At 49.8% G+C, this 27,165-nt stretch overlaps 30 non-coding genes and 12 pseudogenes across 30 annotated transcripts; all 42 read left to right on the top strand.

Annotated features, from left to right (window-relative positions):
• Nucleotides 1-404: 404 nt before the first annotated feature.
• Nucleotides 405-523, top strand: LOC142561212 (5S ribosomal RNA). The gene has a single exon (XR_012823737.1). It is a non-coding gene; the product is annotated as a 5S ribosomal RNA (ribosomal RNA).
• A 525-nt stretch (nucleotides 524-1,048) lies between these two features.
• LOC142561243 (5S ribosomal RNA) lies at nucleotides 1,049-1,167 on the top strand. The gene has a single exon (XR_012823766.1). It is a non-coding gene; the product is annotated as a 5S ribosomal RNA (ribosomal RNA).
• A 522-nt stretch (nucleotides 1,168-1,689) lies between these two features.
• LOC142561381 (5S ribosomal RNA) lies at nucleotides 1,690-1,808 on the top strand (annotated as a pseudogene).
• Nucleotides 1,809-2,330: 522 nt separating this feature from the next.
• Nucleotides 2,331-2,449, top strand: LOC142562865 (5S ribosomal RNA). Its single transcript, XR_012824177.1, has one exon. It is a non-coding gene; the product is annotated as a 5S ribosomal RNA (ribosomal RNA).
• Nucleotides 2,450-2,973: 524 nt separating this feature from the next.
• On the top strand, nucleotides 2,974-3,092 carry LOC142562841 (5S ribosomal RNA). Its single transcript, XR_012824152.1, has one exon. It is a non-coding gene; the product is annotated as a 5S ribosomal RNA (ribosomal RNA).
• Nucleotides 3,093-3,615: 523 nt separating this feature from the next.
• LOC142561527 (5S ribosomal RNA) lies at nucleotides 3,616-3,734 on the top strand (annotated as a pseudogene).
• A 528-nt stretch (nucleotides 3,735-4,262) lies between these two features.
• LOC142561210 (5S ribosomal RNA) lies at nucleotides 4,263-4,381 on the top strand. Its single transcript, XR_012823735.1, has one exon. It is a non-coding gene; the product is annotated as a 5S ribosomal RNA (ribosomal RNA).
• Nucleotides 4,382-4,906: 525 nt separating this feature from the next.
• On the top strand, nucleotides 4,907-5,025 carry LOC142562830 (5S ribosomal RNA). The gene has a single exon (XR_012824141.1). It is a non-coding gene; the product is annotated as a 5S ribosomal RNA (ribosomal RNA).
• Nucleotides 5,026-5,551: 526 nt separating this feature from the next.
• On the top strand, nucleotides 5,552-5,670 carry LOC142562847 (5S ribosomal RNA). The gene has a single exon (XR_012824159.1). It is a non-coding gene; the product is annotated as a 5S ribosomal RNA (ribosomal RNA).
• Nucleotides 5,671-6,192: 522 nt separating this feature from the next.
• Nucleotides 6,193-6,311, top strand: LOC142561379 (5S ribosomal RNA; annotated as a pseudogene).
• A 528-nt stretch (nucleotides 6,312-6,839) lies between these two features.
• LOC142561209 (5S ribosomal RNA) lies at nucleotides 6,840-6,958 on the top strand. The gene has a single exon (XR_012823734.1). It is a non-coding gene; the product is annotated as a 5S ribosomal RNA (ribosomal RNA).
• Nucleotides 6,959-7,483: 525 nt separating this feature from the next.
• Nucleotides 7,484-7,602, top strand: LOC142562819 (5S ribosomal RNA). Its single transcript, XR_012824130.1, has one exon. It is a non-coding gene; the product is annotated as a 5S ribosomal RNA (ribosomal RNA).
• Nucleotides 7,603-8,129: 527 nt separating this feature from the next.
• Nucleotides 8,130-8,248, top strand: LOC142562807 (5S ribosomal RNA). Its single transcript, XR_012824118.1, has one exon. It is a non-coding gene; the product is annotated as a 5S ribosomal RNA (ribosomal RNA).
• A 527-nt stretch (nucleotides 8,249-8,775) lies between these two features.
• Nucleotides 8,776-8,894, top strand: LOC142562846 (5S ribosomal RNA). Its single transcript, XR_012824158.1, has one exon. It is a non-coding gene; the product is annotated as a 5S ribosomal RNA (ribosomal RNA).
• Nucleotides 8,895-9,416: 522 nt separating this feature from the next.
• Nucleotides 9,417-9,535, top strand: LOC142562845 (5S ribosomal RNA). The gene has a single exon (XR_012824157.1). It is a non-coding gene; the product is annotated as a 5S ribosomal RNA (ribosomal RNA).
• A 522-nt stretch (nucleotides 9,536-10,057) lies between these two features.
• Nucleotides 10,058-10,176, top strand: LOC142561378 (5S ribosomal RNA; annotated as a pseudogene).
• A 525-nt stretch (nucleotides 10,177-10,701) lies between these two features.
• Nucleotides 10,702-10,819, top strand: LOC142562463 (5S ribosomal RNA; annotated as a pseudogene).
• A 522-nt stretch (nucleotides 10,820-11,341) lies between these two features.
• On the top strand, nucleotides 11,342-11,460 carry LOC142562844 (5S ribosomal RNA). The gene has a single exon (XR_012824156.1). It is a non-coding gene; the product is annotated as a 5S ribosomal RNA (ribosomal RNA).
• Nucleotides 11,461-11,982: 522 nt separating this feature from the next.
• On the top strand, nucleotides 11,983-12,101 carry LOC142561377 (5S ribosomal RNA; annotated as a pseudogene).
• A 525-nt stretch (nucleotides 12,102-12,626) lies between these two features.
• LOC142561365 (5S ribosomal RNA) lies at nucleotides 12,627-12,745 on the top strand (annotated as a pseudogene).
• A 524-nt stretch (nucleotides 12,746-13,269) lies between these two features.
• LOC142561624 (5S ribosomal RNA) lies at nucleotides 13,270-13,388 on the top strand (annotated as a pseudogene).
• Nucleotides 13,389-13,913: 525 nt separating this feature from the next.
• LOC142562964 (5S ribosomal RNA) lies at nucleotides 13,914-14,032 on the top strand. The gene has a single exon (XR_012824273.1). It is a non-coding gene; the product is annotated as a 5S ribosomal RNA (ribosomal RNA).
• Nucleotides 14,033-14,558: 526 nt separating this feature from the next.
• LOC142561471 (5S ribosomal RNA) lies at nucleotides 14,559-14,677 on the top strand (annotated as a pseudogene).
• Nucleotides 14,678-15,199: 522 nt separating this feature from the next.
• LOC142561376 (5S ribosomal RNA) lies at nucleotides 15,200-15,318 on the top strand (annotated as a pseudogene).
• Nucleotides 15,319-15,840: 522 nt separating this feature from the next.
• On the top strand, nucleotides 15,841-15,959 carry LOC142561482 (5S ribosomal RNA; annotated as a pseudogene).
• Nucleotides 15,960-16,481: 522 nt separating this feature from the next.
• On the top strand, nucleotides 16,482-16,600 carry LOC142561744 (5S ribosomal RNA). Its single transcript, XR_012823828.1, has one exon. It is a non-coding gene; the product is annotated as a 5S ribosomal RNA (ribosomal RNA).
• A 524-nt stretch (nucleotides 16,601-17,124) lies between these two features.
• LOC142560996 (5S ribosomal RNA) lies at nucleotides 17,125-17,243 on the top strand. The gene has a single exon (XR_012823528.1). It is a non-coding gene; the product is annotated as a 5S ribosomal RNA (ribosomal RNA).
• A 521-nt stretch (nucleotides 17,244-17,764) lies between these two features.
• LOC142561046 (5S ribosomal RNA) lies at nucleotides 17,765-17,883 on the top strand. Its single transcript, XR_012823577.1, has one exon. It is a non-coding gene; the product is annotated as a 5S ribosomal RNA (ribosomal RNA).
• Nucleotides 17,884-18,407: 524 nt separating this feature from the next.
• On the top strand, nucleotides 18,408-18,526 carry LOC142561733 (5S ribosomal RNA). The gene has a single exon (XR_012823827.1). It is a non-coding gene; the product is annotated as a 5S ribosomal RNA (ribosomal RNA).
• Nucleotides 18,527-19,049: 523 nt separating this feature from the next.
• Nucleotides 19,050-19,168, top strand: LOC142561238 (5S ribosomal RNA). Its single transcript, XR_012823761.1, has one exon. It is a non-coding gene; the product is annotated as a 5S ribosomal RNA (ribosomal RNA).
• A 525-nt stretch (nucleotides 19,169-19,693) lies between these two features.
• Nucleotides 19,694-19,812, top strand: LOC142562759 (5S ribosomal RNA). The gene has a single exon (XR_012824072.1). It is a non-coding gene; the product is annotated as a 5S ribosomal RNA (ribosomal RNA).
• A 523-nt stretch (nucleotides 19,813-20,335) lies between these two features.
• Nucleotides 20,336-20,454, top strand: LOC142561720 (5S ribosomal RNA). Its single transcript, XR_012823825.1, has one exon. It is a non-coding gene; the product is annotated as a 5S ribosomal RNA (ribosomal RNA).
• A 524-nt stretch (nucleotides 20,455-20,978) lies between these two features.
• Nucleotides 20,979-21,097, top strand: LOC142560995 (5S ribosomal RNA). Its single transcript, XR_012823527.1, has one exon. It is a non-coding gene; the product is annotated as a 5S ribosomal RNA (ribosomal RNA).
• Nucleotides 21,098-21,618: 521 nt separating this feature from the next.
• Nucleotides 21,619-21,737, top strand: LOC142561045 (5S ribosomal RNA). Its single transcript, XR_012823576.1, has one exon. It is a non-coding gene; the product is annotated as a 5S ribosomal RNA (ribosomal RNA).
• Nucleotides 21,738-22,261: 524 nt separating this feature from the next.
• Nucleotides 22,262-22,380, top strand: LOC142561709 (5S ribosomal RNA). Its single transcript, XR_012823824.1, has one exon. It is a non-coding gene; the product is annotated as a 5S ribosomal RNA (ribosomal RNA).
• A 523-nt stretch (nucleotides 22,381-22,903) lies between these two features.
• LOC142561237 (5S ribosomal RNA) lies at nucleotides 22,904-23,022 on the top strand. Its single transcript, XR_012823760.1, has one exon. It is a non-coding gene; the product is annotated as a 5S ribosomal RNA (ribosomal RNA).
• A 527-nt stretch (nucleotides 23,023-23,549) lies between these two features.
• LOC142562758 (5S ribosomal RNA) lies at nucleotides 23,550-23,668 on the top strand. Its single transcript, XR_012824071.1, has one exon. It is a non-coding gene; the product is annotated as a 5S ribosomal RNA (ribosomal RNA).
• A 524-nt stretch (nucleotides 23,669-24,192) lies between these two features.
• LOC142561169 (5S ribosomal RNA) lies at nucleotides 24,193-24,311 on the top strand. The gene has a single exon (XR_012823696.1). It is a non-coding gene; the product is annotated as a 5S ribosomal RNA (ribosomal RNA).
• A 525-nt stretch (nucleotides 24,312-24,836) lies between these two features.
• Nucleotides 24,837-24,955, top strand: LOC142561164 (5S ribosomal RNA). Its single transcript, XR_012823691.1, has one exon. It is a non-coding gene; the product is annotated as a 5S ribosomal RNA (ribosomal RNA).
• A 525-nt stretch (nucleotides 24,956-25,480) lies between these two features.
• LOC142561597 (5S ribosomal RNA) lies at nucleotides 25,481-25,599 on the top strand (annotated as a pseudogene).
• A 522-nt stretch (nucleotides 25,600-26,121) lies between these two features.
• Nucleotides 26,122-26,240, top strand: LOC142561698 (5S ribosomal RNA). Its single transcript, XR_012823823.1, has one exon. It is a non-coding gene; the product is annotated as a 5S ribosomal RNA (ribosomal RNA).
• A 525-nt stretch (nucleotides 26,241-26,765) lies between these two features.
• On the top strand, nucleotides 26,766-26,884 carry LOC142562757 (5S ribosomal RNA). The gene has a single exon (XR_012824070.1). It is a non-coding gene; the product is annotated as a 5S ribosomal RNA (ribosomal RNA).
• Nucleotides 26,885-27,165: the final 281 nt, after the last annotated feature.

The raw sequence follows: 27,165 nt of genomic DNA, 5'->3' as shown, positions 1-27,165 counted from the left end.
CAACGCCGAAGTGTAACACCAACAATATTCAGGCCACTACACGATATTGTACGCGGAATGATGACGGTGGTAAGCGGTATACGTAATGATGCAAAATTTAGTCGCACAAGCTTCTAACCGCTTACTTATCACACCCGCATACAGCTCAATGACAACGCATCAATAAAGTGGCACCTTGTGGGCTGCAACGCGCGCAAAATGTGGCGCTCGCCCTCTTGTTTTTGTGAGCACTAGCACGCACGCATGGAGCGAACAACCACAAACGGAGTGATCAACGTACACGACGCCTGCGTGTATTGTTCACGGAAAGACTGCCGCGTACGTGCTGTATGCTGTAGCAATACATTCGGCGACTGCACAACATAGCAGCACGACACATGTGCAGTCGTAAACAGCACATTCTCGCCATCGGCCATACCATGCTTAATACGCCGGTTCTCGTCCGATCCCCGAAGCTAAGCAGCATTGGGCTCGGTCAGTACTTAGGAGGGAGACCACCTGGGAACACCGAGTGCTGATGGCACCGTTCTTTTTGCTATTTTATAGCGTGCTTCTGTGACGTCTTGTTTTTTTTTCATTTGCACAACGTGTGGGTGGTTGCATTTACTGTAACTTACGTTCAACTGGAGCCTGCTGGTAGAGCCAACGCCGAAGTGTAACACCAACAATATTCAGGCCACTACACGATATTGTACGCGGAATGATGACGGTGGTAAGCGGTATACGTAATGATGCAAAATTTAGTCGCACAAGCTTCTAACCGCTTACTTATCACACCCGCATACAGCTCAATGACAACGCATCAATAAAGTGGCACCTTGTGGGCTGCAACGCGCGCAAAATGTGGCGCTCGCCCTCTTGTTTTTGTGAGCACTAGCACGCACGCATGCAGCGCACAACCACAAACGGAGTGATCAACGTACAAGACGCGATGCGTGTATTGTTCACGGAAAGACTGCCGCGTACATGCTGTATGCTGTAGCAATACTTTCGGCGACTGCACAACATAGCAGCACGACACATGTGCAGTCGTAAACAGCACATTCTCGCCATCGGCCATACCATGCTGAATACGCCGGTTCTCGTCCGATCCCCGAAGCTAAGCAGCATTGGGCTCGATCAGTACTTGGGAGGGACACCACCTGGGAACACCGAGTGCTGATGGCACCGTTCTTTTTGCTTTTTTATTGCGTCCTTCTGTGACGTCTTGTTTTTTTCATTTGCACAACGTGTGGGTGGTTGCATTTAGTGTAACTTGCGTTCAACGGGAGCGTGCTGGTAGAGCCAACGCCGAAGTGTAACACCAACAATATTCAGGCCACTACACGATATTGTACGCGGAATGATGACGGTGGTAAGCGGTATACGTAATCATGCAAAATTTAGTCGCACAAGCTTCTAACCGCTTACTTATCACACCCGCTTACAGCTCAATGACAACGCATCAATAAAGTGGCACCTTGTTTGCTGCAACGCGCGCAAAATGTGGCGCTCGCCCTCTTGTTTTTGTGAGCACTAGCACGCACGCATGGAGCGAACAACCACAAACGGAGTGATCAACGTACACGACGCCTGCGTGTATTGTTCACGGAAAGACTGCCGCGTACGTGCTGTATGCTGTAGCAATACATTCGGCGACAGCACAACATAGCAGCACGACACATGTGCAGTCGTAAACAGCACATTCTCTTCATCGGCCATACCATGCTGAATACGCCGGTTCTCGTCCGATCCCCGAAGCTAAGCAGCATTGGGCTCGGTCAGTACTTGGGAGGGAGACCACCTGGGAACACCGAGTGCTGATGGCACCGTTCTTTTTGCTTTTTTATTGCGTGCTTCTCTGACGTCTTGTTTTTTTCATTTGCACAACGTGTGGGTGGTTGCATTTACTGTAACTTACGTTCAACTGGAGCCTGCTGATAGAGCCAACGCCGAAGTGTAACACCAACAATATTCAGGCCACTACACGGTATTGTATGCGGAATGATGACGGTGGTAAGCGGTATACGTAATGATGCAAAATTTAGTCGCACAAGCTTCTAACCGCTTACTTATCACACCCGCATACAGCTCAATGACAACGCATCAATAAAGTGGCACCTTGTGGGCTGCAACGCGCGCAAAATGTGGCGCTCGCCCTCTTGTTTTTGTGAGCACTAGCACGCACGCATGGAGCGAACAACCACAAACGGAGTGATCAACGTACACGACGCCTGCGTGTATTGTTCACGGAAAGACTGCCGCGTACGTGCTGTATGCTGTAGCAATACATTCGGCGACTGCACAACATAGCAGCACGACACATGTGCAGTCGTAAACAGCACATTCTCGCCATCGGCCATACCATGCTGAATACGCCGGTTCTCGTCCGATCCCCGAAGCTAAGCAGCATTGGGCTCGGTCAGTACTTAGGAGGGAGACCACCTGGGAACACCGAGTGCTGATGGCACCGTTCTTTTTGCTTTTTTATTGCGTGCTTCTGTGACGTCTTGTTTTTTTTTCATTTGAACAACGTGTGGGTGGTTGCATTTACTGTAACTTACGTTCAACTGGAGCCTGCTGGTAGAGCCAACGCCGAAGTGTAACACCAACAATATTCAGGCCACTACACGATATTGTACGCGGAATGATGACGGTGGTAAGCGGTATACGTAATGATGCAAAATTTAGTCGCACAAGCTTCTAACCGCTTACTTATCACACCCGCATACAGCTCAATGACAACGCATCAATAAAGTGGCACCTTGTGGGCTGCAACGCGCGCAAAATGTGGCGCTCGCCCTCTTGTTTTTGTGAGCACTAGCACGCACGCATGCAGCGAACAACCACAAACGGAGTGATCAACGTACACGACGCGTGCGTGTATTGTTCACGGTAAGACTGCCGCGTACTTGCTGTTTGCTGTAGCAATACATTCGGCGACTGCACAACATAGCAGCACGATACAGGTGCAGTCGTAAACAGCACATTCTCGCCATCGGCCATACCATGCTGAATACGCCGGTTCTCGTCCGATCCCCGAAGCTAAGCAGCATTGGGCTCGGTCAGTACTTGGGAGGGAGACCACCTGGGAACACCTAGTGCTGATGGCACCGTTCTTTTTTGCTTTTTTATTGCGTGCTTCTGTGACGTCTTGTTTTTTTCATTTGCACAACGTGTGGGTGGTTGCATTTAGTGTAACTTGCGTTCAACGGGAGCGTGCTGGTAGAGCCAACGCCGAAGTGTAACACCAACAATATTCAGGCCACTACACGATATTGTACGCGGAATGATGACGGTGGTAAGCGGTATACGTAATCATGCAAAATTTAGTCGCACAAGCTTCTAACCGCTTACTTATCACACCCGCATACAGCTCAATGACAACGCATCAATAAAGTGGCACCTTGTTTGCTGCAACGCGCGCAAAATGTGGCGCTCGCCCTCTTGTTTTTGTGAGCACTAGCAAGCACGCATGGAGCGAACAACCACAAACGGAGTGATCAACGTACACGACGCCTGCGTGTATTGTTCACGGAAAGACTGCCGCGTACGTGCTGTATGCTGTAGCAATACATTCGGCGACAGCACAACATAGCAGCACGACACATGTGCAGTCGTAAACAGCACATTCTCTTCATCGGCCATACCATGCTGAATACGCCGGTTCTCGTCCGATCCCCGAAGCTAAGCAGCATTGGGCTCGGTCAGTACTTAGGAGGGAGACCACCTGGGAACACCGAGTGCTGATGGCACCGTTCTTTTTGCTTTTTTATTGCGTGCTTCTGTGACGTCTTGTTTTTGTTTTTTTCATTTGCACAACGTGTGGGTGGTTGCATTTACTGTAACTTACGTTCAACTGGAGCCTGCTGGTAGAGCCAACGCCGAAGTGTAACACCAACAATATTCAGGCCACTACACGATATTGTACGCGGAATGATGACGGTGGTAAGCGGTATACGTAATGATGCAAAATTTAGTCGCACAAGCTTCTAACCGCTTACTTATCACACCCGCATACAGCTCAATGACAACGCATCAATAAAGTGGCACCTTGTGGGCTGCAACGCGCGCAAAATGTGGCGCTCGCCCTCTTGTTTTTGTGAGCACTAGCACGCACGCATGGAGCGAACAACCACAAACGGAGTGATCAACGTACACGACGCCTGCGTGTATTGTTCACGGAAAGACTGCCGCGTACGTGCTGTATGCTGTAGCAATACATTCGGCGACTGCACAACATAGCAGCACGACACATGTGCAGTCGTAAACAGCACATTCTCGCCATCGGCCATACCATGCTTAATACGCCGGTTCTCGTCCGATCCCCGAAGCTAAGCAGCATTGGGCTCGGTCAGTACTTAGGAGGGAGACCACCTGGGAACACCGAGTGCTGATGGCACCGTTCTTTTTGCTTTTTTATAGCGTGCTTCTGTGACGTCTTGTTTTTTTTTTCATTTGCACAACGTGTGGGTGGTTGCATTTACTGTAACTTACGTTCAACTGGAGCCTGCTGGTAGAGCCAACGCCGAAGTGTAACACCAACAATATTCAGGCCACTACACGATATTGTACGCGGAATGATGACGGTGGTAAGCGGTATACGTAATGATGCAAAATTTAGTCGCACAAGCTTCTAACCGCTTACTTATCACACCCGCATACAGCTCAATGACAACGCATCAATAAAGTGGCACCTTGTGGGCTGCAACGCGCGCAAAATGTGGCGCTCGCCCTCTTGTTTTTGTGAGCACTAGCACGCACGCATGCAGCGAACAACCACAAACGGAGTGATCAACGTACACGACGCGTGCGTGTATTGTTCACGGTAAGACTGCCGCGTACTTGCTGTTTGCTGTAGCAATACATTCGGCGACTGCACAACATAGCAGCACGATACAGGTGCAGTCGTAAACAGCACATTCTCGCCATCGGCCATACCATGCTGAATACGCCGGTTCTCGTCCGATCCCCGAAGCTAAGCAGCATTGGGCTCGGTCAGTACTTGGGAGGGAGACCACCTGGGAACACCTAGTGCTGATGGCACCGTTCTTTTTTGCTTTTTTATTGCGTGCTTCTGTGACGTCTTGTTTTTTTTTCATTTGCACAACGTGTGGGTGGTTGCATTTACTGTAACTTACGTTCAACTGGAGCCTGCTGGTAGAGCCAAAGCCGAAGTGTAACACCAACAATATTCAGGCCACTACACGGTATTGTACGCGGAATGATGACGGTGGTAAGCGGTATACGTAATGATGCAAAATTTAGTCGCACAAGCTTCTAACCGCTTACTTATCACACCCGCATACAGCTCAATGACAACGCATCAATAAAGTGGCACCTTGTGGGCTGCAACGCGCGCAAAATGTGGCGCTCGCCCTCTTGTTTTTGTGAGCACTAGCACGCACGCATGCAGCGCACAACCACAAACGGAGTGATCAACGTACAAGACGCGATGCGTGTATTGTTCACGGAAAGACTGCCGCGTACGTGCTGTATGCTGTAGCAATACTTTCGGCGACTGCACAACATAGCAGCACGATACAGGTGCAGTCGTAAACAGCACATTCTCGCCATCGGCCATACCATGCTGAATACGCCGGTTCTCGTCCGATCCCCGAAGCTAAGCAGCATTGGGCTCGATCAGTACTTGGGAGGGAGACCACCTGGGAACACCGAGTGCTGATGGCACCGTTCTTTTTGCTTTTTTATTGCGTCCTTCTGTGACGTCTTGTTTTTTTCATTTGCACAACGTGTGGGTGGTTGCATTTAGTGTAACTTGCGTTCAACGGGAGCGTGCTGGTAGAGCCAACGCCGAAGTGTAACACCAACAATATTCAGGCCACTACACGATATTGTACGCGGAATGATGACGGTGGTAAGCGGTATACGTAATCATGCAAAATTTAGTCGCACAAGCTTCTAACCGCTTACTTATCACACCCGCATACAGCTCAATGACAACGCATCAATAAAGTGGCACCTTGTTTGCTGCAACGCGCGCAAAATGTGGCGCTCGCCCTCTTGTTTTTGTGAGCACTAGCACGCACGCATGGAGCGAACAACAACAAACGGAGTGATCAACGTACACGACGCCTGCGTGTATTGTTCACGGAAAGACTGCCGCGTACGTGCTGTATGCTGTAGCAATACATTCGGCGACAGCACAACATAGCAGCACGACACATGTGCAGTCGTAAACAGCACATTCTCTTCATCGGCCATACCATGCTGAATACGCCGGTTCTCGTCCGATCCCCGAAGCTAAGCAGCATTGGGCTCGGTCAGTACTTGGGAGGGAGACCACCTGGGAACACCGAGTGCTGATGGCACCGTTCTTTTTGCTTTTTTATTGCGTGCTTCTGTGACGTCTTGTTTTTGTTTTTTTCATTTGCACAACGTGTGGGTGGTTGCATTTACTGTAACTTACGTTCAACTGGAGCCTGCTGGTAGAGCCAACGCCGAAGTGTAACACCAACAATATTCAGGCCACTACACGATATTGTACGCGGAATGATGACGGTGGTAAGCGGTATACGTAATGATGCAAAATTTAGTCGCACAAGCTTCTAACCGCTTACTTATCACACCCGCATACAGCTCAATGACAACGCATCAATAAAGTGGCACCTTGTGGGCTGCAACGCGCGCAAAATGTGGCGCTCGTCCTCTTGTTTTTGTGAGCACTAGCACGCACGCATGGAGCGAACAACCACAAACGGAGTGATCAACGTACACGACGCCTGCGTGTATTGTTCACGGAAAGACTGCCGCGTACGTGCTGTATGCTGTAGCAATACATTCGGCGACTGCACAACATAGCAGCACGACACATGTGCAGTCGTAAACAGCACATTCTCGCCATCGGCCATACCATGCTTAATACGCCGGTTCTCGTCCGATCCCCGAAGCTAAGCAGCATTGGGCTCGGTCAGTACTTAGGAGGGAGACCACCTGGGAACACCGAGTGCTGATGGCACCGTTCTTTTTGCTTTTTTATTGCGTGCTTCTGTGACGTCTTGTTTTTTTTTTCATTTGCACAACGTGTGGGTGGTTGCATTTACTGTAACTTACGTTCAACTGGAGCCTGCTGGTAGAGCCAACGCCGAAGTGTAACACCAACAATATTCAGGCCACTACACGATATTGTACGCGGAATGATGACGGTGGTAAGCGGTATACGTAATGATGCAAAATTTAGTCGCACAAGCTTCTAACCGCTTACTTATCACACCCGCATACAGCTCAATGACAACGCATCAATAAAGTGGCACCTTGTGGGCTGCAACGCGCGCAAAATGTGGCGCTCGCCCTCTTGTTTTTGTGAGCACTAGCACGCACGCATGCAGCGAACAACCACAAACGGAGTGATCAACGTACACGACGCGTGCGTGTATTGTTCACGGTAAGACTGCCGCGTACTCGCTGTTTGCTGTAGCAATACATTCGGCGACTGCACAACATAGCAGCACGATACAGGTGCAGTCGTAAACAGCACATTCTCGCCATCGGCCATACCATGCTGAATACGCCGGTTCTCGTCCGATCCCCGAAGCTAAGCAGCATTGGGCTCGGTCAGTACTTGGGAGGGAGACCACCTGGGAACACCTAGTGCTGATGGCACCGTTCTTTTTTGCTTTTTTATTGCGTGCTTCTGTGACGTCTTGTTTTTTTTTTCATTTGCACAACGTGTGGGTGGTTGCATTTACTGTAACTTACGTTCAACTGGAGCCTGCTGGTAGAGCCAAAGCCGAAGTGTAATACCAACAATATTCAGGCCACTACACGGTATTGTACGCGGAATGATGACGGTGGTAAGCGGTATACGTAATGATGCAAAATTTAGTCGCACAAGCTTCTAACCGCTTACTTATCACACCCGCATACAGCTCAATGACAACGCATCAATAAAGTGGCACCTTGTGGGCTGCAACGCGCGCAAAATGTGGCGCTCGCCCTCTTGTTTTTGTGAGCACTAGCACGCACGCATGCAGCGCACAACCACAAACGGAGTGATCAACGTACAAGACGCGATGCGTGTATTGTTCACGGAAAGACTGCCGCGTACGTGCTGTATGCTGTAGCAATACTTTCGGCGACTGCACAACATAGCAGCACGATACAGGTGCAGTCGTAAACAGCACATTCTCGCCATCGGCCATACCATGCTGAATACGCCGGTTCTCGTCCGATCCCCGAAGCTAAGCAGCATTGGGCTCGGTCAGTACTTGGGAGGGAGACCACCTGGGAACACCTAGTGCTGATGGCACCGTTCTTTTTTGCTTTTTTATTGCGTGCTTCTGTGACGTCTTGTTTTTTTTTTCATTTGCACAACGTGTGGGTGGTTGCATTTACTGTAACTTACGTTCAACTGGAGCCTGCTGGTAGAGCCAAAGCCGAAGTGTAATACCAACAATATTCAGGCCACTACACGGTATTGTACGCGGAATGATGACGGTGGTAAGCGGTATACGTAATGATGCAAAATTTAGTCGCACAAGCTTCTAACCGCTTACTTATCACACCCGCATACAGCTCAATGACAACGCATCAATAAAGTGGCACCTTGTGGGCTGCAACGCGCGCAAAATGTGGCGCTCGCCCTCTTGTTTTTGTGAGCACTAGCACGCACGCATGCAGCGCACAACCACAAACGGAGTGATCAACGTACAAGACGCGATGCGTGTATTGTTCACGGAAAGACTGCCGCGTACGTGCTGTATGCTGTAGCAATACTTTCGGCGACTGCACAACATAGCAGCACGATACAGGTGCAGTCGTAAACAGCACATTCTCGCCATCGGCCATACCATGCTGAATACGCCGGTTCTCGTCCGATCCCCGAAGCTAAGCAGCATTGGGCTCGATCAGTACTTGGGAGGGAGACCACCTGGGAACACCGAGTGCTGATGGCACCGTTCTTTTTGCTTTTTTATTGCGTCCTTCTGTGACGTCTTGTTTTTTTCATTTGCACAACGTGTGGGTGGTTGCATTTAGTGTAACTTGCGTTCAACGGGAGCGTGCTGGTAGAGCCAACGCCGAAGTGTAACACCAACAATATTCAGGCCACTACACGATATTGTACGCGGAATGATGACGGTGGTAAGCGGTATACGTAATCATGCAAAATTTAGTCGCACAAGCTTCTAACCGCTTACTTATCACACCCGCATACAGCTCAATGACAACGCATCAATAAAGTGGCACCTTGTTTGCTGCAACGCGCGCAAAATGTGGCGCCCGCCCTCTTGTTTTTGTGAGCACTAGCACGCACGCATGGAGCGAACAACCACAAACGGAGTGATCAACGTACACGACGCCGGCGTGTATTGTTCACGGAAAGACTGCCGCGTACGTGCTGTATGCTGTAGCAATACATTCGGCGACTGCACAACATAGCAGCACGATACAGGTGCAGTCGTAAACAGCACATTCTCGCCATCGGCCATACCATGCTGAATACGCCGGTTCTCGTCCGATCCCCGAAGCTAAGCAGCATTGGGCTCGATCAGTACTTGGGAGGGAGACCACCTGGGAACACCGAGTGCTGATGGCACCGTTCTTTTTGCTTTTTTATTGCGTCCTTCTGTGACGTCTTGTTTTTTTCATTTGCACAACGTGTGGGTGGTTGCATTTAGTGTAACTTGCGTTCAACGGGAGCGTGCTGGTAGAGCCAACGCCGAAGTGTAACACCAACAATATTCAGGCCACTACACGATATTGTACGCGGAATGATGACGGTGGTAAGCGGTATACGTAATCATGCAAAATTTAGTCGCACAAGCTTCTAACCGCTTACTTATCACACCCGCATACAGCTCAATGACAACGCATCAATAAAGTGGCACCTTGTTTGCTGCAACGCGCGCAAAATGTGGCGCTCGCCCTCTTGTTTTTGTGAGCACTAGCACGCACGCATGGAGCGAACAACCACAAACGGAGTGATCAACGTACACGACGCCTGCGTGTATTGTTCACGGAAAGACTGCCGCGTACGTGCTGTATGCGGTAGCAATACATTCGGCGACAGCACAACATAGCAGCACGACACATGTGCAGTCGTAAACAGCACATTCTCTTCATCGGCCATACCATGCTGAATACGCCGGTTCTCGTCCGATCCCCGAAGCTAAGCAGCATTGGGCTCGGTCAGTACTTGGGAGGGAGACCACCTGGGAACACCGAGTGCTGATGGCACCGTTCTTTTTGCTTTTTTATTGTGTGCTTCTGTGACGTCTTGTTTTTTTTTTCATTTGCACAACGTGTGGGTGGTTGCATTTACTGTAACTTACGCTCAACTGGAGCCTGCTGATAGAGCCAACGCCGAAGTGTAACACCAACAATATTCAGGCCACTACACGATATTGTACGCGGAATGATGACGGTGGTAAGCGGTATACGTAATGATGCAAAATTTAGTCGCACAAGCTTCTCACCGCTTACTTATCACACACGCATACAGCTCAATGACAACGCATCAATAAAGTGGCACCTTGTGGGCTGCAACGCGCGCAAAATGTGGCGCTCGCCCTCTTGTTTTTGTGAGCACTAGCACGCACGCATGCAGCGCACAACCACAAACGGAGTGATCAACGTACAGACGCGATGCGTGTATTGTTCACGGAAAGACTGCCGCGTACGTGCTGTATGCTGTAGCAATACTTTCGGCGACTGCACAACATAGCAGCACGATACAGGTGCAGTCGTAAACAGCACATTCTCGCCATCGGCCATACCATGCTGAATACGCCGGTTCTCGTCCGATCCCCGAAGCTAAGCAGCATTTGCTCGATCAGTACTTGGGAGGGAGACCACCTGGGAACACCGAGTGCTGATGGCACCGTTCTTTTTGCTTTTTTATTGCGTCCTTCTGTGACGTCTTGTTTTTTTCATTTGCACAACGTGTGGGTGGTTGCATTTAGTGTAACTTGCGTTCAACGGGAGCGTGCTGGTAGAGCCAACGCCGAAGTGTAACACCAACAATATTCAGGCCACTACACGATATTGTACGCGGAATGATGACGGTGGTAAGCGGTATACGTAATCATGCAAAATTTAGTCGCACAAGCTTCTAACCGCTTACTTATCACACCCGCATACAGCTCAATGACAACGCATCAATAAAGTGGCACCTTGTTTGCTGCAACGCGCGCAAAATGTGGCGCCCGCCCTCTTGTTTTTGTGAGCACTAGCACGCACGCATGGAGCGAACAACCACAAACGGAGTGATCAACGTACACGACGCCTGCGTGTATTGTTCACGGAAAGACTGCCGCGTACGTGCTGTATGCTGTAGCAATACATTCGGCGACTGCACAACATAGCAGCACGATACAGGTGCAGTCGTAAACAGCACATTCTCGCCATCGGCCATACCATGCTGAATACGCCGGTTCTCGTCCGATCCCCGAAGCTAAGCAGCATTGGGCTCGATCAGTACTTGGGAGGGAGACCACCTGGGAACACCGAGTGCTGATGGCACCGTTCTTTTTGCTTTTTTATTGCGTCCTTCTGTGACGTCTTGTTTTTTTCATTTGCACAACGTGTGGGTGGTTGCATTTAGTGTAACTTGCGTTCAACGGGAGCGTGCTGGTAGAGCCAACGCCGAAGTGTAACACCAACAATATTCAGGCCACTACACGATATTGTACGCGGAATGATGACGGTGGTAAGCGGTATACGTAATCATGCAAAATTTAGTCGCACAAGCTTCTAACCGCTTACTTATCACACCCGCATACAGCTCAATGACAACGCATCAATAAAGTGGCACCTTGTTTGCTGCAACGCGCGCAAAATGTGGCGCTCGCCCTCTTGTTTTTGTGAGCACTAGCACGCACGCATGGAGCGAACAACCACAAACGGAGTGATCAACGTACACGACGCCTGCGTGTATTGTTCACGGAAAGACTGCCGCGTACGTGCTGTATGCTGTAGCAATACATTCGGCGACAGCACAACATAGCAGCACGACACATGTGCAGTCGTAAACAGCACATTCTCTTCATCGGCCATACCATGCTGAATACGCCGGTTCTCGTCCGATCCCCGAAGCTAAGCAGCATTGGGCTCGGTCAGTACTTGGGAGGGAGACCACCTGGGAACACCGAGTGCTGATGGCACCGTTCTTTTTGCTTTTTTATTGTGTGCTTCTGTGACGTCTTGTTTTTTTTTTCATTTGCACAACGTGTGGGTGGTTGCATTTACTGTAACTTACGCTCAACTGGAGCCTGCTGATAGAGCCAACGCCGAAGTGTAACACCAACAATATTCAGGCCACTACACGATATTGTACGCGGAATGATGACGGTGGTAAGCGGTATACGTAATGATGCAAAATTTAGTCGCACAAGCTTCTCACCGCTTACTTATCACACACGCATACAGCTCAATGACAACGCATCAATAAAGTGGCACCTTGTTTGCTGCAACGCGCGCAAAATGTGGCGCTCGCCCTCTTGTTTTTGTGAGCACTACCACGCACGCATGCAGCGAACAACCACAAACGGAGTGATCAACATACACGACGCGTGCATGTATTGTTCACGGTAAGACTGCCGCGTACATGCTGTATGCTGTAGCAATACATTCGGCGACTGCACAACATAGCAGCACGATACAGGTGCAGTCGTAAACAGCACATTCTCGCCATCGGCCATACCATGCTGAATACGCCGGTTCTTGTCCGATCCCCGAAGCTAAGCAGCATTGGGCTCGGTCAGTACTTGGGAGGGAGACCACCTGGGAACACCGAGTGCTGATGGCACCGTGCTTTTTGCTTTTTTATTGCGTGCTTCTGTGACGTCTTGTTTTTTTTTCATTTGCACAACGTGTGGGTGGTTGCATTTACTGTAACTTACGTTCAACTGGAGCCTGCTGGTAGAGCCAACGCCGAAGTGTAAAACCAACAATATTCAGGCCACTACACGATATTGTACGCGGAATGATGACGGTGGTAAGCGGTATACGTAATCATGCAAAATTTAGTCGCACAAGCTTCTAACCGCTTACTTATCACACCCGCATACAGCTCAATGACAACGCATCAATAAAGTGGCACCTTGTTTGCTGCAACGCGCGCAAAATGTGGCGCTCGCCCTCTTGTTTTTGTGAGCACTAGCACGCACGCATGGAGCGAACAACCACAAACGGAGTGATCAACGTACACGACGCCTGCGTGTATTGTTCACGGAAAGACTGCCGCGTACGTGCTGTATGCTGTAGCAATACATTCGGCGACTGCACAACATAGCAGCACGACACATGTGCAGTCGTAAACAGCACATTCTCGCCATCGGCCATACCATGCTTAATACGCCGGTTCTCGTCCGATCCCCGAAGCTAAGCAGCATTGGGCTCGGTCAGTACTTAGGAGGGACACCACCTGGGAACACCGAGTGCTGATGGCACCGTTCTTTTTGCTTTTTTATTGCGTGCTTCTGTGACGTCTTGTTTTTTTTTTCATTTGCACAACGTGTGGGTGGTTGCATTTACTGTAACTTACGTACAACTGGAGCCTGCTGGTAGAGCCAACGCCGAAGTGTAACACCAACAATATTCAGGCCACTACACGATATTGTACGCGGAATGATGACGGTGGTAAGCGGTATACGTAATGATGCAAAATTTAGTCGCACAAGCTTCTAACCGCTTACTTATCACACCCGCATACAGCTCAATGACAACGCATCAATAAAGTGGCACCTTGTGGGCTGCAACGCGCGCAAAATGTGGCGCTCGCCCTCTTGTTTTTGTGAGCACTAGCACGCACGCATGCAGCGAACAACCACAAACGGAGTGATCAACGTACACGACGCGTGCGTGTATTGTTCACGGTAAGACTGCCGCGTACTTGCTGTTTGCTGTAGCAATACATTCGGCGACTGCACAACATAGCAGCACGATACAGGTGCAGTCGTAAACAGCACATTCTCGCCATCGGCCATACCATGCTGAATACGCCGGTTCTCGTCCGATCCCCGAAGCTAAGCAGCATTGGGCTCGGTCAGTACTTGGGAGGAAGACCACCTGGGAACACCTAGTGCTGATGGCACCGTTCTTTTTTGCTTTTTTATTGCGTGCTTCTGTGACGTCTTGTTTTTTTTTCATTTGCACAACGTGTGGGTGGTTGCATTTACTGTAACTTACGTTCAACTGGAGCCTGCTGGTAGAGCCAAAGCCGAAGTGTAATACCAACAATATTCAGGCCACTACACGGTATTGTATGCGGAATGATGACGGTGGTAAGCGGTATACGTAATGATGCAAAATTTAGTCGCACAAGCTTCTAACCGCTTACTTATCACACCCGCATACAGCTCAATGACAACGCATCAATAAAGTGGCACCTTGTGGGCTGCAACGCGCGCAAAATGTGGCGCTCGCCCTCTTGTTCTTGTGAGCACTAGCACGCACGCATGCAGCGCACAACCACAAACGGAGTGATCAACGTACAAGACGCGATGCGTGTATTGTTCACGGAAAGACTGCCGCGTACGTGCTGTATGCTGTAGCAATACTTTCGGCGACTGCACAACATAGCAGCACGATACAGGTGCAGTCGTAAACAGCACATTCTCGCCATCGGCTATACCATGCTTAATACGCCGGTTCTCGTCCGATCCCCGAAGCTAAGCAGCATTGGGCTCGATCAGTACTTGGGAGGGAGACCACCTGGGAACACCGAGTGCTGATGGCACCGTTCTTTTTGCTTTTTTATTGCGTCCTTCTGTGACGTCTTGTTTTTTTCATTTGCACAACGTGTGGGTGGTTGCATTTAGTGTAACTTGCGTTCAACGGGAGCGTGCTGGTAGAGCCAACGCCGAAGTGTAACACCAACAATATTCAGGCCACTACACGATATTGTACGCGGAATGATGACGGTGGTAAGCGGTATACGTAATCATGCAAAATTTAGTCGCACAAGCTTCTAACCGCTTACTTATCACACCCGCATACAGCTCAATGACAACGCATCAATAAAGTGGCACCTTGTTTGCTGCAACGCGCGCAAAATGTGGCGCTCGCCCTCTTGTTTTTGTGAGCACTAGCACGCACGCATGGAGCGAACAACCACAAACGGAGTGATCAACGTACACGACGCCAGCGTGTATTGTTCACGGAAAGACTGCCGCGTACGTGCTGTATGCTGTAGCAATACATTCGGCGACAGCACAACATAGCAGCACGACACATGTGCAGTCGTAAACAGCACATTCTCTTCATCGGCCATACCATGCTGAATACGCCGGTTCTCGTCCGATCCCCGAAGCTAAGCAGCATTGGGCTCGGTCAGTACTTGGGAGGGAGACCACCTGGGAACACCGAGTGCTGATGGCACCGTTCTTTTTGTTTTTTATTGTGTGCTTCTGTGACGTCTTGTTTTTTTTCATTTGCACAACGTGTGGGTGGTTGCATTTACTATAACTTACGCTCAACTGGAGCCTGCTGATAGAGCCAACGCCGAAGTGTAACACCAACAATATTCAGGCCACTACACGATATTGTACGCGGAATGATGACGGTGGTAAGCGGTATACGTAATGATGCAAAATTTAGTCGCACAAGCTTCTCACCGCTTACTTATCACACACGCATACAGCTCAATGACAACGCATCAATAAAGTGGCACCTTGTGGGCTGCAACGCGCGCAAAATGTGGCGCTCGCCCTCTTGTTTTTGTGAGCACTAGCACGCACGCATGCAGCGAACAACCACAAACGGAGTGATCAACATACACGACGCGTGCGTGTATTGTTCACGGTAAGACTGCCGCGTACTTGCTGTATGCCGTCGCAATACATTCGGCGACTGCACAACATAGCAGCACGATACAGGTGCAGTCGTAAACAGCACATTCTCGCCATCGGCCATACCATGCTGAATACGCCGGTTCTTGTCCGATCCCCGAAGCTAAGCAGCATTGGGCTCGGTCAGTACTTGGGAGGGAGACCACCTGGGAACACCGAGTGCTGATGGCGCCGTTCTTTTTCCTTTCTTATTGCGTGCTTCTGTGACGTCTTGTTTTTTTCATTTGCACAACGTGTGGGTGGTTGCATTTAGTGTAACTTACGTTCAACGGGAGCGTGTTGGTAGAGCCAACGCCGAAGTGTAACACCAACAATATTCAGGCCACTACACGACATTGTACGCGGAATGATGACGGTGGTAAGCGGTATACGTAATGATGCAAAATTTAGTCGCACAAGCATCTAACCGCTTACTTATCACACCCGCATACAGCTCAATGACAACGCATCAATAAAGTGGCACCTTGTGGGCTGCAACGCGCGCAAAATGTGGCGCTCGCCCTCTTGTTTTTGTGAGCACTAGCACGCACGCATGCAGCGAACAACCACAAACGGAGTGATCAACATACACGACGCGTGCGTGTATTGTTCACGGTAAGACTGCCGCGTACTTGCTGTATGCTGTAGCAATACATTCGGCGACTGCACAACATAGCAGCACGATACAGGTGCAGTCGTAAACAGCACATTCTCGCCATCGGCCATACCATGCTGAATACGCCGGTTCTCGTCCGATCCCCGAAGCTAAGCAGCATTGGGCTCGGTCAGTACTTGGGAGGGAGACCACCTGGGAACACCGAGTGCTGATGGCACCGTTCTTTTTGCTTTTTTATTGCGTGCTTCTGTGACGTCTTGTTTTTTTGTCATTTGCACAACGTGTGGGCGGTTGCATTTACTGTAACTTACGTTCAACTGGAGCCTGCTGGTAGAGCCAACGCCGAAGTGTAACACCAACAATATTCAGGCCACTGCACGATATTGTACGCGGAATGATGACGGTGGTAAGCGGTATACGTAATGATGCAAAATTTAGTCGCACAAGCTTCTAACCGCTTACTTATCACACCCACATACAGCTCAATGACAACGCATCAATAAAGTGGCACCTTGTGGGCTGCAACGCGCGCAAAATGTGGCGCTCGCCCTCTTGTTTTTGTGAGCACTAGCACGCACTCATGCAGCGAACAACCACAAACGGAGTGATCAACGTACACGACGCGTGCGTGTATTGTTCACGGAAAGACTGCCGCGTACGTGCTGTATGCTGTAGCAATACTTTCGGCGACTGCACAACATAGCAGCACGATACAGGTGCAGTCGTAAACAGCACATTCTCGCCATCGGCCATACCATGCTGAATACGCCGGTTCTCCTCCGATCCCCGAAGCTAAGCAGCATTGGGCTCGGTCAGTACTTGGGAGGGAGACCACCTGGGAACACCGAGTGCTGATGGCACCGTTCTTTTTGCTTTTTTATTGCGTGCTTCTGTGACGTCTTGTTTTTTTCATTTGCACAACGTGTGGGTGGTTGCATTTAGTGTAACTTGCGTTCAACGGGAGCGTGCTGGTAGAGCCAACGCCGAAGTGTAACACCAACAATATTCAGGCCACTACACGACATTGTACGCGGAATGATGACGGTGGTAAGCGGTATACGTAATGATGCAAAATTTAGTCGCACAAGCATCTAACCGCTTACTTATCACACCCGCATACAGCTCAATGACAACGCATCAAAAAGTGGCACCTTGTGGGCTGCAACGCGCGCAAAATGTGGCGCTCGCCCTCTTGTTTTTGTGAGCACTAGCACGCACGCATGCAGCGAACAACAACAAACGGAGTGATCAACGTACACGACGCGTGCGTGTGTTGTTCACGGTAAGACTGCCGCGTACTTGCTGTATGCTGTAGCAATACATTCGGCGACTGCACAACATAGCAGCACGATACAGGTGCAGTCGTAAACAGCACATTCTCTCCATCGGCCATACCATGCTGAATACGCCGGTTCTCGTCCGATCCCCGAAGCTAAGCAGCATTGGGCTCGGTCAGTACTTGGGAGGGAGACCACCTGGGAACACCGAGTGCTGATGGCACCGTTCTTCTTGCTTTTTTATTGCGTGCTTCTGTGACGTCTTGTTTTTTTTTCATTTGCACAACGTGTGGGTTTTTGCATTTTCTGTAACTTACGTTCAACTGGAGCCTGCTGATAGAGCCAACGCCGAAGTGTAACACCAACAATATTCAGGCCACTACACTATATTGTACGCGGAATGATGACGGTGGTAAGCGGTATACGTAATGATGCAAAATTTAGTCGCACAAGCTTCTAACCGCTTACTTATCACACCCGCATTCAGCTCAATGACAACGCATCAATAAAGTGGCACCTTGTTTGCTGCAACGCGCGCAAAATGTGGCGCTCGCCCTCTTGTTTTTGTGAGCACTAGCACGCACGCATGCAGCGAACAACCACAAACGGAGTGATCAACGTACACGACGCCTGCGTGTATTGTTCACGGAAAGACTGCCGCGTACGTGCTGTATGCTGTAGCAATATATTCGGCGACTGCACAACATAGCAGCACGATACATGTGCAGTCGTAAACAGCACATTCTCGCCATCGGCCATACCATGCTGAATACGCCGGTTCTCGTCCGATCCCCGAAGCTAAGCAGCATTGGGCTCGGTCAGTACTTGGGAGGGAGACCACCTGGGAACACCGAGTGCTGATGGCACCGTTCTTTTCGCTTTTTTATTGCGTGCTTCTGTGACGTCTTGTTTTTTTTCATTTGCACAACGTGTGGGTTTTTGCATTTACTGTAACATACGTTGAACTGGAGCCTGCTGATAGAGCCAACGCCGAAGTGTAACACCAACAATATTCAGGCCACTACACGATATTGTACGCGGAATGATGACGGTGGTAAGCGGTATACGTAATGATGCAAAATTTAGTCGCACAAGCTTCTAACCGCTTACTTATCACACACGCATACAGCTCAATGACAACGCATCAATAAAGTGGCACCTTGTGGGCTGCAACGCGCGCAAAATGTGGCGCTCGCCCTCTTGTTTTTGTGAGCACTAGCACGCACGCATGCAGCGAACAACCACAAACGGAGTGATCAACGTACACGACGCGTGCGTGTATTGTTCACGGTAAGACTGCCGCGTACTTTCTGTATGCTGTAGCAATACATTCGGCGACTGCACAACATAGCAGCACGATAGAGGTGCAGTCGTAAACAGCACATTCTCGCCATGGGCCATACCATGCTGAATACGCCGGTTCTCGTCCGATCCCCGAAGCTAAGCAGCATTGGGCTCGGTCAGTACTTGGGAGGGAGACCACCTGGGAACACCGAGTGCTGATGGCACCGTTCTTTTTGATTTTTTATTGCGTGCTTCTGTGACGTCTTGTTTTTTTTTTCATTTGCACAACGTGTGGGTGGTTGCATTTACTGTAACTTACGTTCAACTGGAGCCTGCTGGTAGAGCCAACGCCGAAGTGTAACACCAACAATATTCAGGCCACTACACGATATTGTACGCGGAATGATGACGGTGGTAAGCGGTATACGTAATGATGCAAAATTTAGTCGCACAAGCTTCTAACCGCTTAAATATCACACCCGCATACAGCTCAATGACAACGCATCAACAAAGTGGCACCTTGTGGGCTGCAACGCGCGCAAAATGTGGCGCTCGCCCTCTTGTTTTTGTGAGCACTAGCACGCACGCATGCAGCGAACAACCACAAACGGAGTGATCAACGTACACGACGCGTGCGTGTATTGTTCACGGAAAGACTGCCGCGTACGTGCTGTATGCTGTAGCAATACTTTCGGCGAATGCACAACATAGCAGCACGATACAGGTGCAGTCGTAAACAGCACATTCTCGCCATCAGCCATACCATGCTGAATACGCCGGTTCTCGTCCGATCCCCGAAGCTAAGCAGCATTGGGCTCGGTCAGTACTTGGGAGGGAGACCACCTGGGAACACCGAGTGCTGATGGCACCGTTCTTTTTGCTTTCTTATTGCGTGCTTCTGTGACGTATTGTTTTTTTTCATTTGCACAACGTGTGGGTGGTTGCATTTAGTGTAACTTACGTTCAACGGGAGCGTGCTGGTAGAGCCAACGCCGAAGTGTAACACCAACAATATTCAGGCCACGACACGATATTGTACGCGGAATGATGACGGTGGTAAGCGGTATACGTAATGATGCAAAATTTAGTCGCACAAGCATCTAACCGCTTACTTATCACACCCACATACAGCTCAATGACAACGCATCAATAAAGTGGCACCTTGTGGGCTGCAACGCGCGCAAAATGTGGCGCTCGCCCTCTTGTTTTTGTGAGCACTAGCACGCACGCATGCAGCGAACAACCACAAACGGAGTGATCAACATACACGACGCGTGCGTGTATTGTTCACGGTAAGACTGCCGCGTACTTGCTGTATGCTGTAGCAATACATTCGGCGACTGCACAACATAGCAGCACGATACAGGTGCAGTCGTAAACAGCACATTCTCGCCATCGGCCATACCATGCTGAATACGCCGGTTCTCGTCCGATCCCCGAAGCTAAGCAGCATTGGGCTCGGTCAGTACTTGGGAGGGAGACCACCTGGGAACACCGAGTGCTGATGGCACCGTTCTTTTTGCTTTTTTATTGCGTGCTTCTGTGACGTCTTGTTTTTTTGTCATTTGCACAACGTGTGGGCGGTTGCATTTACTGTAACTTACGTTCAACTGGAGCCTGCTGGTAGAGCCAACGCCGAAGTGTAACACCAACAATATTCAGGCCACTGCACGATATTGTACGCGGAATGATGACGGTGGTAAGCGGTATACGTAATGATGCAAAATTTAGTCGCACAAGCTTCTAACCGCTTACTTATCACACCCACATACAGCTCAATGACAACGCATCAATAAAGTGGCACCTTGTGGGCTGCAACGCGCGCAAAATGTGGCGCTCGCCCTCTTGTTTTTGTGAGCACTAGCACGCACGCATGCAGAGAACAACCACAAACGGAGTGATCAACGTACACGACGCGTGCGTGTATTGTTCACGGAAAGACTGCCGCGTACGTGCTGTATGCTGTAGCAATACTTTCGGCGACTGCACAACATAGCAGCACGATACAGGTGCAGTCGTAAACAGCACATTCTCGCCATCGGCCATACCATGCTGAATACGCCGGTTCTCCTCCGATCCCCGAAGCTAAGCAGCATTGGGCTCGGTCAGTACTTGGGAGGGAGACCACCTGGGAACACCGAGTGCTGATGGCACCGTTCTTTTTGCTTTTTTATTGCGTGCTTCTGTGACGTCTTGTTTTTTTCATTTGCACAACGTGTGGGTGGTTGCATTTAGTGTAACTTGCGTTCAACGGGAGCGTGCTGGTAGAGCCAACGCCGAAGTGTAACACCAACAATATTCAGGCCACTACACGACATTGTACGCGGAATGATGACGGTGGTAAGCGGTATACGTAATGATGCAAAATTTAGTCGCACAAGCATCTAACCGCTTACTTATCACACCCGCATACAGCTCAATGACAACGCATCAAAAAGTGGCACCTTGTGGGCTGCAACGCGCGCAAAATGTGGCGCTCGCCCTCTTGTTTTTGTGAGCACTAGCACGCACGCATGCAGCGAACAACAACAAACGGAGTGATCAACGTACACGACGCGTGCGTGTGTTGTTCACGGTAAGACTGCCGCGTACTTGCTGTATGCTGTAGCAATACATTCGGCGACTGCACAACATAGCAGTACGATACAGGTGCAGTCGTAAACAGCACATTCTCTCCATCGGCCATACCATGCTGAATACGCCGGTTCTCGTCCGATCCCCGAAGCTAAGCAGCATTGGGCTCGGTCAGTACTTGGGAGGGAGACCACCTGGGAACACCGAGTGCTGATGGCACCGTTCTTCTTGCTTTTTTATTGCGTGCTTCTGTGACGTCTTGTTTTTTTTTCATTTGCACAACGTGTGGGTTTTTGCATTTTCTGTAACTTACGTTCAACTGGAGCCTGCTGATAGAGCCAACGCCGAAGTGTAACACCAACAATATTCAGGCCACTACACGATATTGTACGCGGAATGATGACGGTGGTAAGCGGTATACGTAATGATGCAAAATTTAGTCGCACAAGCTTCTAACCGCTTACTTATCACACCCGCATTCAGCTCAATGACAACGCATCAATAAAGTGGCACCTTGTTTGCTGCAACGCGCGCAAAATGTGGCGCTCGCCCTCTTGTTTTTGTGAGCACTAGCACGCACGCATGCAGCGAACAACCACAAACGGAGTGATCAACGTACACGACGCCTGCGTGTATTGTTCACGGAAAGACTGCCGCGTACGTGCTGTATGCTGTAGCAATATATTCGGCGACTGCACAACATAGCAGCACGATACATGTGCAGTCGTAAACAGCACATTCTCGCCATCGGCCATACCATGCTGAATACGCCGGTTCTCGTCCGATCCCCGAAGCTAAGCAGCATTGGGCTCGGTCAGTACTTGGGAGGGAGACCACCTGGGAACACCGAGTGCTGATGGCACCGTTCTTTTCGCTTTTTTATTGCGTGCTTCTGTGACGTCTTGTTTTTTTTCATTTGCACAACGTGTGGGTTTTTGCATTTACTGTAACATACGTTCAACTGGAGCCTGCTGATAGAGCCAACGCCGAAGTGTAACACCAACAATATTCAGGCCACTACACGATATTGTACGCGGAATGATGACGGTGGTAAGCGGTATACGTAATGATGCAAAATTTAGTCGCACAAGCTTCTAACCGCTTACTTATCACACACGCATACAGCTCAATGACAACGCATCAATAAAGTGGCACCTTGTGGGCTGCAACGCGCGCAAAATGTGGCGCTCGCCCTCTTGTTTTTGTGAGCACTAGCACGCACGCATGCAGCGAACAACCACAAACGGAGTGATCAACGTACACGACGCGTGCGTGTATTGTTCACGGTAAGACTGCCGCGTACTTTCTGTATGCTGTAGCAATACATTCGGCGACTGCACAACATAGCAGCACGATAGAGGTGCAGTCGTAAACAGCACATTCTCGCCATGGGCCATACCATGCTGAATACGCCGGTTCTCGTCCGATCCCCGAAGCTAAGCAGCATTGGGCTCGGTCAGTACTTGGGAGGGAGACCACCTGGGAACACCGAGTGCTGATGGCACCGTTCTTTTTGATTTTTTATTGCGTGCTTCTGTGACGTCTTGTTTTTTTTTTTTCATTTGCACAACGTGTGGGTGGTTGCATTTACTGTAACTTACGTTCAACTGGAGCCTGCTGGTAGAGCCAACGCCGAAGTGTAACACCAACAATATTCAGGCCACTACACGATATTGTACGCGGAATGATGACGGTGGTAAGCGGTATACGTAATGATGCAAAATTTAGTCGCACAAGCTTCTAACCGCTTAAATATCACACCCGCATACAGCTCAATGACAACGCATCAACAAAGTGGCACCTTGTGGGCTGCAACGCGCGCAAAATGTGGCGCTCGCCCTCTTGTTTTTGTGAGCACTAGCACGCACGCATGCAGCGAACAACCACAAACGGAGTGATCAACGTACACGAGGCGTGCGTGTATTGTTCACGGAAAGACTGCCGCGTACGTGCTGTATGCTGTAGCAATACTTTCGGCGAATGCACAACATAGCAGCACGATACAGGTGCAGTCGTAAACAGCACATTCTCGCCATCAGCCATACCATGCTGAATACGCCGGTTCTCGTCCGATCCCCGAAGCTAAGCAGCATTGGGCTCGGTCAGTACTTGGGAGGGAGACCACCTGGGAACACCGAGTGCTGATGGCACCGTTCTGTTTGCTTTCTTATTGCGTGCTTCTGTGACGTATTGTTTTTTTTTCATTTGCACAACGTGTGGGTGGTTGCATTTAGTGTAACTTACGTTCAACGGGAGCGTGCTGGTAGAGCCAACGCCGAAGTGTAACACCAACAATATTCAGGCCACGACACGATATTGTACGCGGAATGATGACGGTGGTAAGCGGTATACGTAATGATGCAAAATTTAGTCGCACAAGCATCTAACCGCTTACTTATCACACCCACATACAGCTCAATGACAACGCATCAATAAAGTGGCACCTTGTGGGCTGCAACGCGCGCAAAATGTGGCGCTCGCCCTCTTGTTTTTGTGAGCACTAGCACGCACGCATGCAGCGAACAACCACAAACGGAGTGATCAACGTACACGACGCGTGCGTGTGTTGTTCACGGTAAGACTGCCGCGTACTTGCTGTATGCTGTAGCAATACATTCGGCGACTGCACAACATAGCAGCACGATACAGGTGCAGTCGTAAACAGCACATTCTCGCCATCGGCCATACCATGCTGAATACGCCGGTTCTCGTCCGAAACCCGAAGCTAAGCAGCATTGGGCTCGGTCAGTACTTGGGAGGGAGACCACCTGGGAACACCGAGTGCTGATGGCACCGTTCTTTTTGCTTTTTTATTGCGAGCTTCTGTGACGTCTTGTTTTTTTTTTCATTTGCACAACGTGTGGGTGGTTGCATTTACTGTAACTTACGTTCAACTGGAGCCTGCTGGTAGAGCCAACGCCGAAGTGTAACACCAACAATATTCAGGCCACTACACGATATTGTACGCGGAATGATGACGGTGGTAAGCGGTATACTTAATGATGCAAAATTTAGTCGCACAAGCTTCTAACCGCTTACTTATCACACCCACATACAGCTCAATGACAAAGCATCAATAAAGTGGCACCTTGTGGGCTGCAACGCGCGCAAAATGTGGCGCTCGCCCTCTTGTTTTTGTGAGCACTAGCACGCACGCATGCAGCGAACAACCACAAACGGAGTGATCAACGTACACGACGCGTGCGTGTATTGTTCACGGAAAGACTGCCGCGTACGTGCTGTATGCTGTAGCAATACTTTCGGCGACTGCACAACATAGCAGCACGATACAGGTGCAGTCGTAAACAGCACATTCTCGCCATCGGCCATACCATGCTGAATACGCCGGTTCTCGTCCGATCCCCAAAGCTAAGCAGCATTGGGCTCGGTCAGTACTTGGGAGGGAGACCACCTGGGAACACCGAGTGCTGATGGCACCGTTCTTTTTGCTTTTTTATTGCGTGCTTCTGTGACGTCTTGTTTTTTTTTTCATTTGCACAACGTGTGGGTGGTTGCATTTACTGTAACTTACGTTCAACTGGAACCTGCTGGTAGAGCCAACGCCGAAGTGTAACACCAACAATATTCAGGCCACTACACGATATTGTACGCGGAATGATGACGGTGGTAAGCGGTATACGTAATGATGCAAAATTTAGTCGCACAAGCTTCTAACCGCTTACTTATCACACCCACATACAGCTCAATGACAACGCATCAATAAAGTGGCACCTTGTGGGCTGCAACGCGCGCAAAATGTGGCGCTCGCCCTCTTGTTTTTGTGAGCACTAGCACGCACGCATGCAGCGAACAACCACAAACGGAGTGATCAACGTACACGACGCGTGCGTGTATTGTTCACGGAAAGACTGCCGCGTACGTGCTGTATGCTGTAGCAATCCTTTCGGCGACTGCACAACATAGCAGCACGATACAGGTGCAGTCGTAAACAGCACATTCTCGCCATCGGCCACACCATGCTGAATACGCCGGTTCTCGTCCGATCCCCAAAGCTAAGCAGCATTGGGCTCGGTCAGTACTTGGGAGGGAGACCACCTGGGAACACCGAGTGCTGATGGCACCGTTCGTTTTGCTTTTTTATTGCGTGCTTCTGTGACGTCTTGTTTTTTTCATTTGCACAACGTGTGGGTGGTTGCATTTAGTGTAACTTACGTTCAACGGGAGCGTGCTGGTAGAGCCAACGCCGAAGTGTAACACCAACAATATTCAGGCCACTACACGATATTGTACGCGGAATGATGACGGTGGTAAGCGGTATACGTAATCATGCAAAATTTAGTCGCACAAGCTTCTAACCGCTTACTTATCACACCCACATACAGCTCAATGACAACGCATCAATAAAGTGGCACCTTGTTTGCTGCAACGCGCGCAAAATGTCGCGCTCGCCCTCTTGTTTTTGTGAGCACTAGCACGCACGCATGGAGCGAACAACCACAAACGGAGTGATCAACGTACACGACGCCTGCGTGTATTGTTCACGGAAAGACTGCCGCGTACGTGCTGTATGCTGTAGCAATATATTCGGCGACTGCACAACATAGCAGCACGATACATGTGCAGTCGTAAACAGCACATTCTCGCCATCGGCCATACCATGCTGAATACGCCGGTTCTCGTCCGATCCCCGAAGCTAAGCAGCATTGGGCTCGGTCAGTACTTGGGAGGGAGACCACCTGGGAACACCGAGTGCTGATGGCACCGTTCTTTTTGCTTTTCTATTGCGTGCTTCTGTGACGTCTTGCTTTTTTTTTCATTTGCACAACGTGTGGGATTTTGCATTTTCTGTAACTTACGTTCAACTGGAGCCTGCTGATAGAGCCAACGCCGAAGTGTAACACCAACAATATTCAGGCCACTACACGATATTGTACGCGGAATGATGACGGTGGTAAGCGGTATACGTAATCATGCAAAATTTAGCCGCACAAGCTTCTAACCGCTTACTTATCACACCTGCATACAGCTCAATGACAACGCATCAATAAAGTGGCACCTTGTTTGCTGCAACGCACGCAAAATGTCGCGCTCGCCCTCTTGTTTTTGTGAGCACCAGCACGCACGCATGGAGCGAACAACCACAAACGGAGTGATCAACGTACACGACGCCTGCGTGTATTGTTCACGGAAAGACTGCCGCGTACGTGCTGTATGCTGTAGCAATATATTCGGCGACTGCACAACATAGCAGCACGATACAGGTGCAGTCGTAAACAGCACATTCTCGCCATCAGCCATACCATGCTGAATACGCCGGTTCTCGTCCGATCCCCGAAGCTAAGCAGCATTGGGCTCGGTCAGTACTTGGGAGGGAGACCACCTGGGAACACCGAGTGCTGATGGCACCGTTCTTTTTGCTTTTTTATTGCGTGCTTCTGTGACGTCTTGTTTTTTTTTCATTTGCACAACGTGTGGGTGGTTGCATTTACTGTAAATTACGTTCAACTGGAGCCTGTTGGTAGAGCCAACGCCGAAGTGTAACACCAACAATATTCAGGCCACTACACGATATTGTACGCGGAATGATGACGGTGGTAAGCGGTATACGTAATGATGCAAAATTTAGTCGCACAAGCTTCTAACCGCTTACTTATCACACCCACATACAGCTCAATGACAACGCATC

Source organism: Dermacentor variabilis, chromosome 10 (assembly GCF_050947875.1).
Source record: "Dermacentor variabilis isolate Ectoservices chromosome 10, ASM5094787v1, whole genome shotgun sequence".
NCBI classification, from domain to species: domain Eukaryota; kingdom Metazoa; phylum Arthropoda; class Arachnida; order Ixodida; family Ixodidae; genus Dermacentor; species Dermacentor variabilis.
This window is presented reverse-complemented; position numbering and strand designations above follow the sequence as displayed.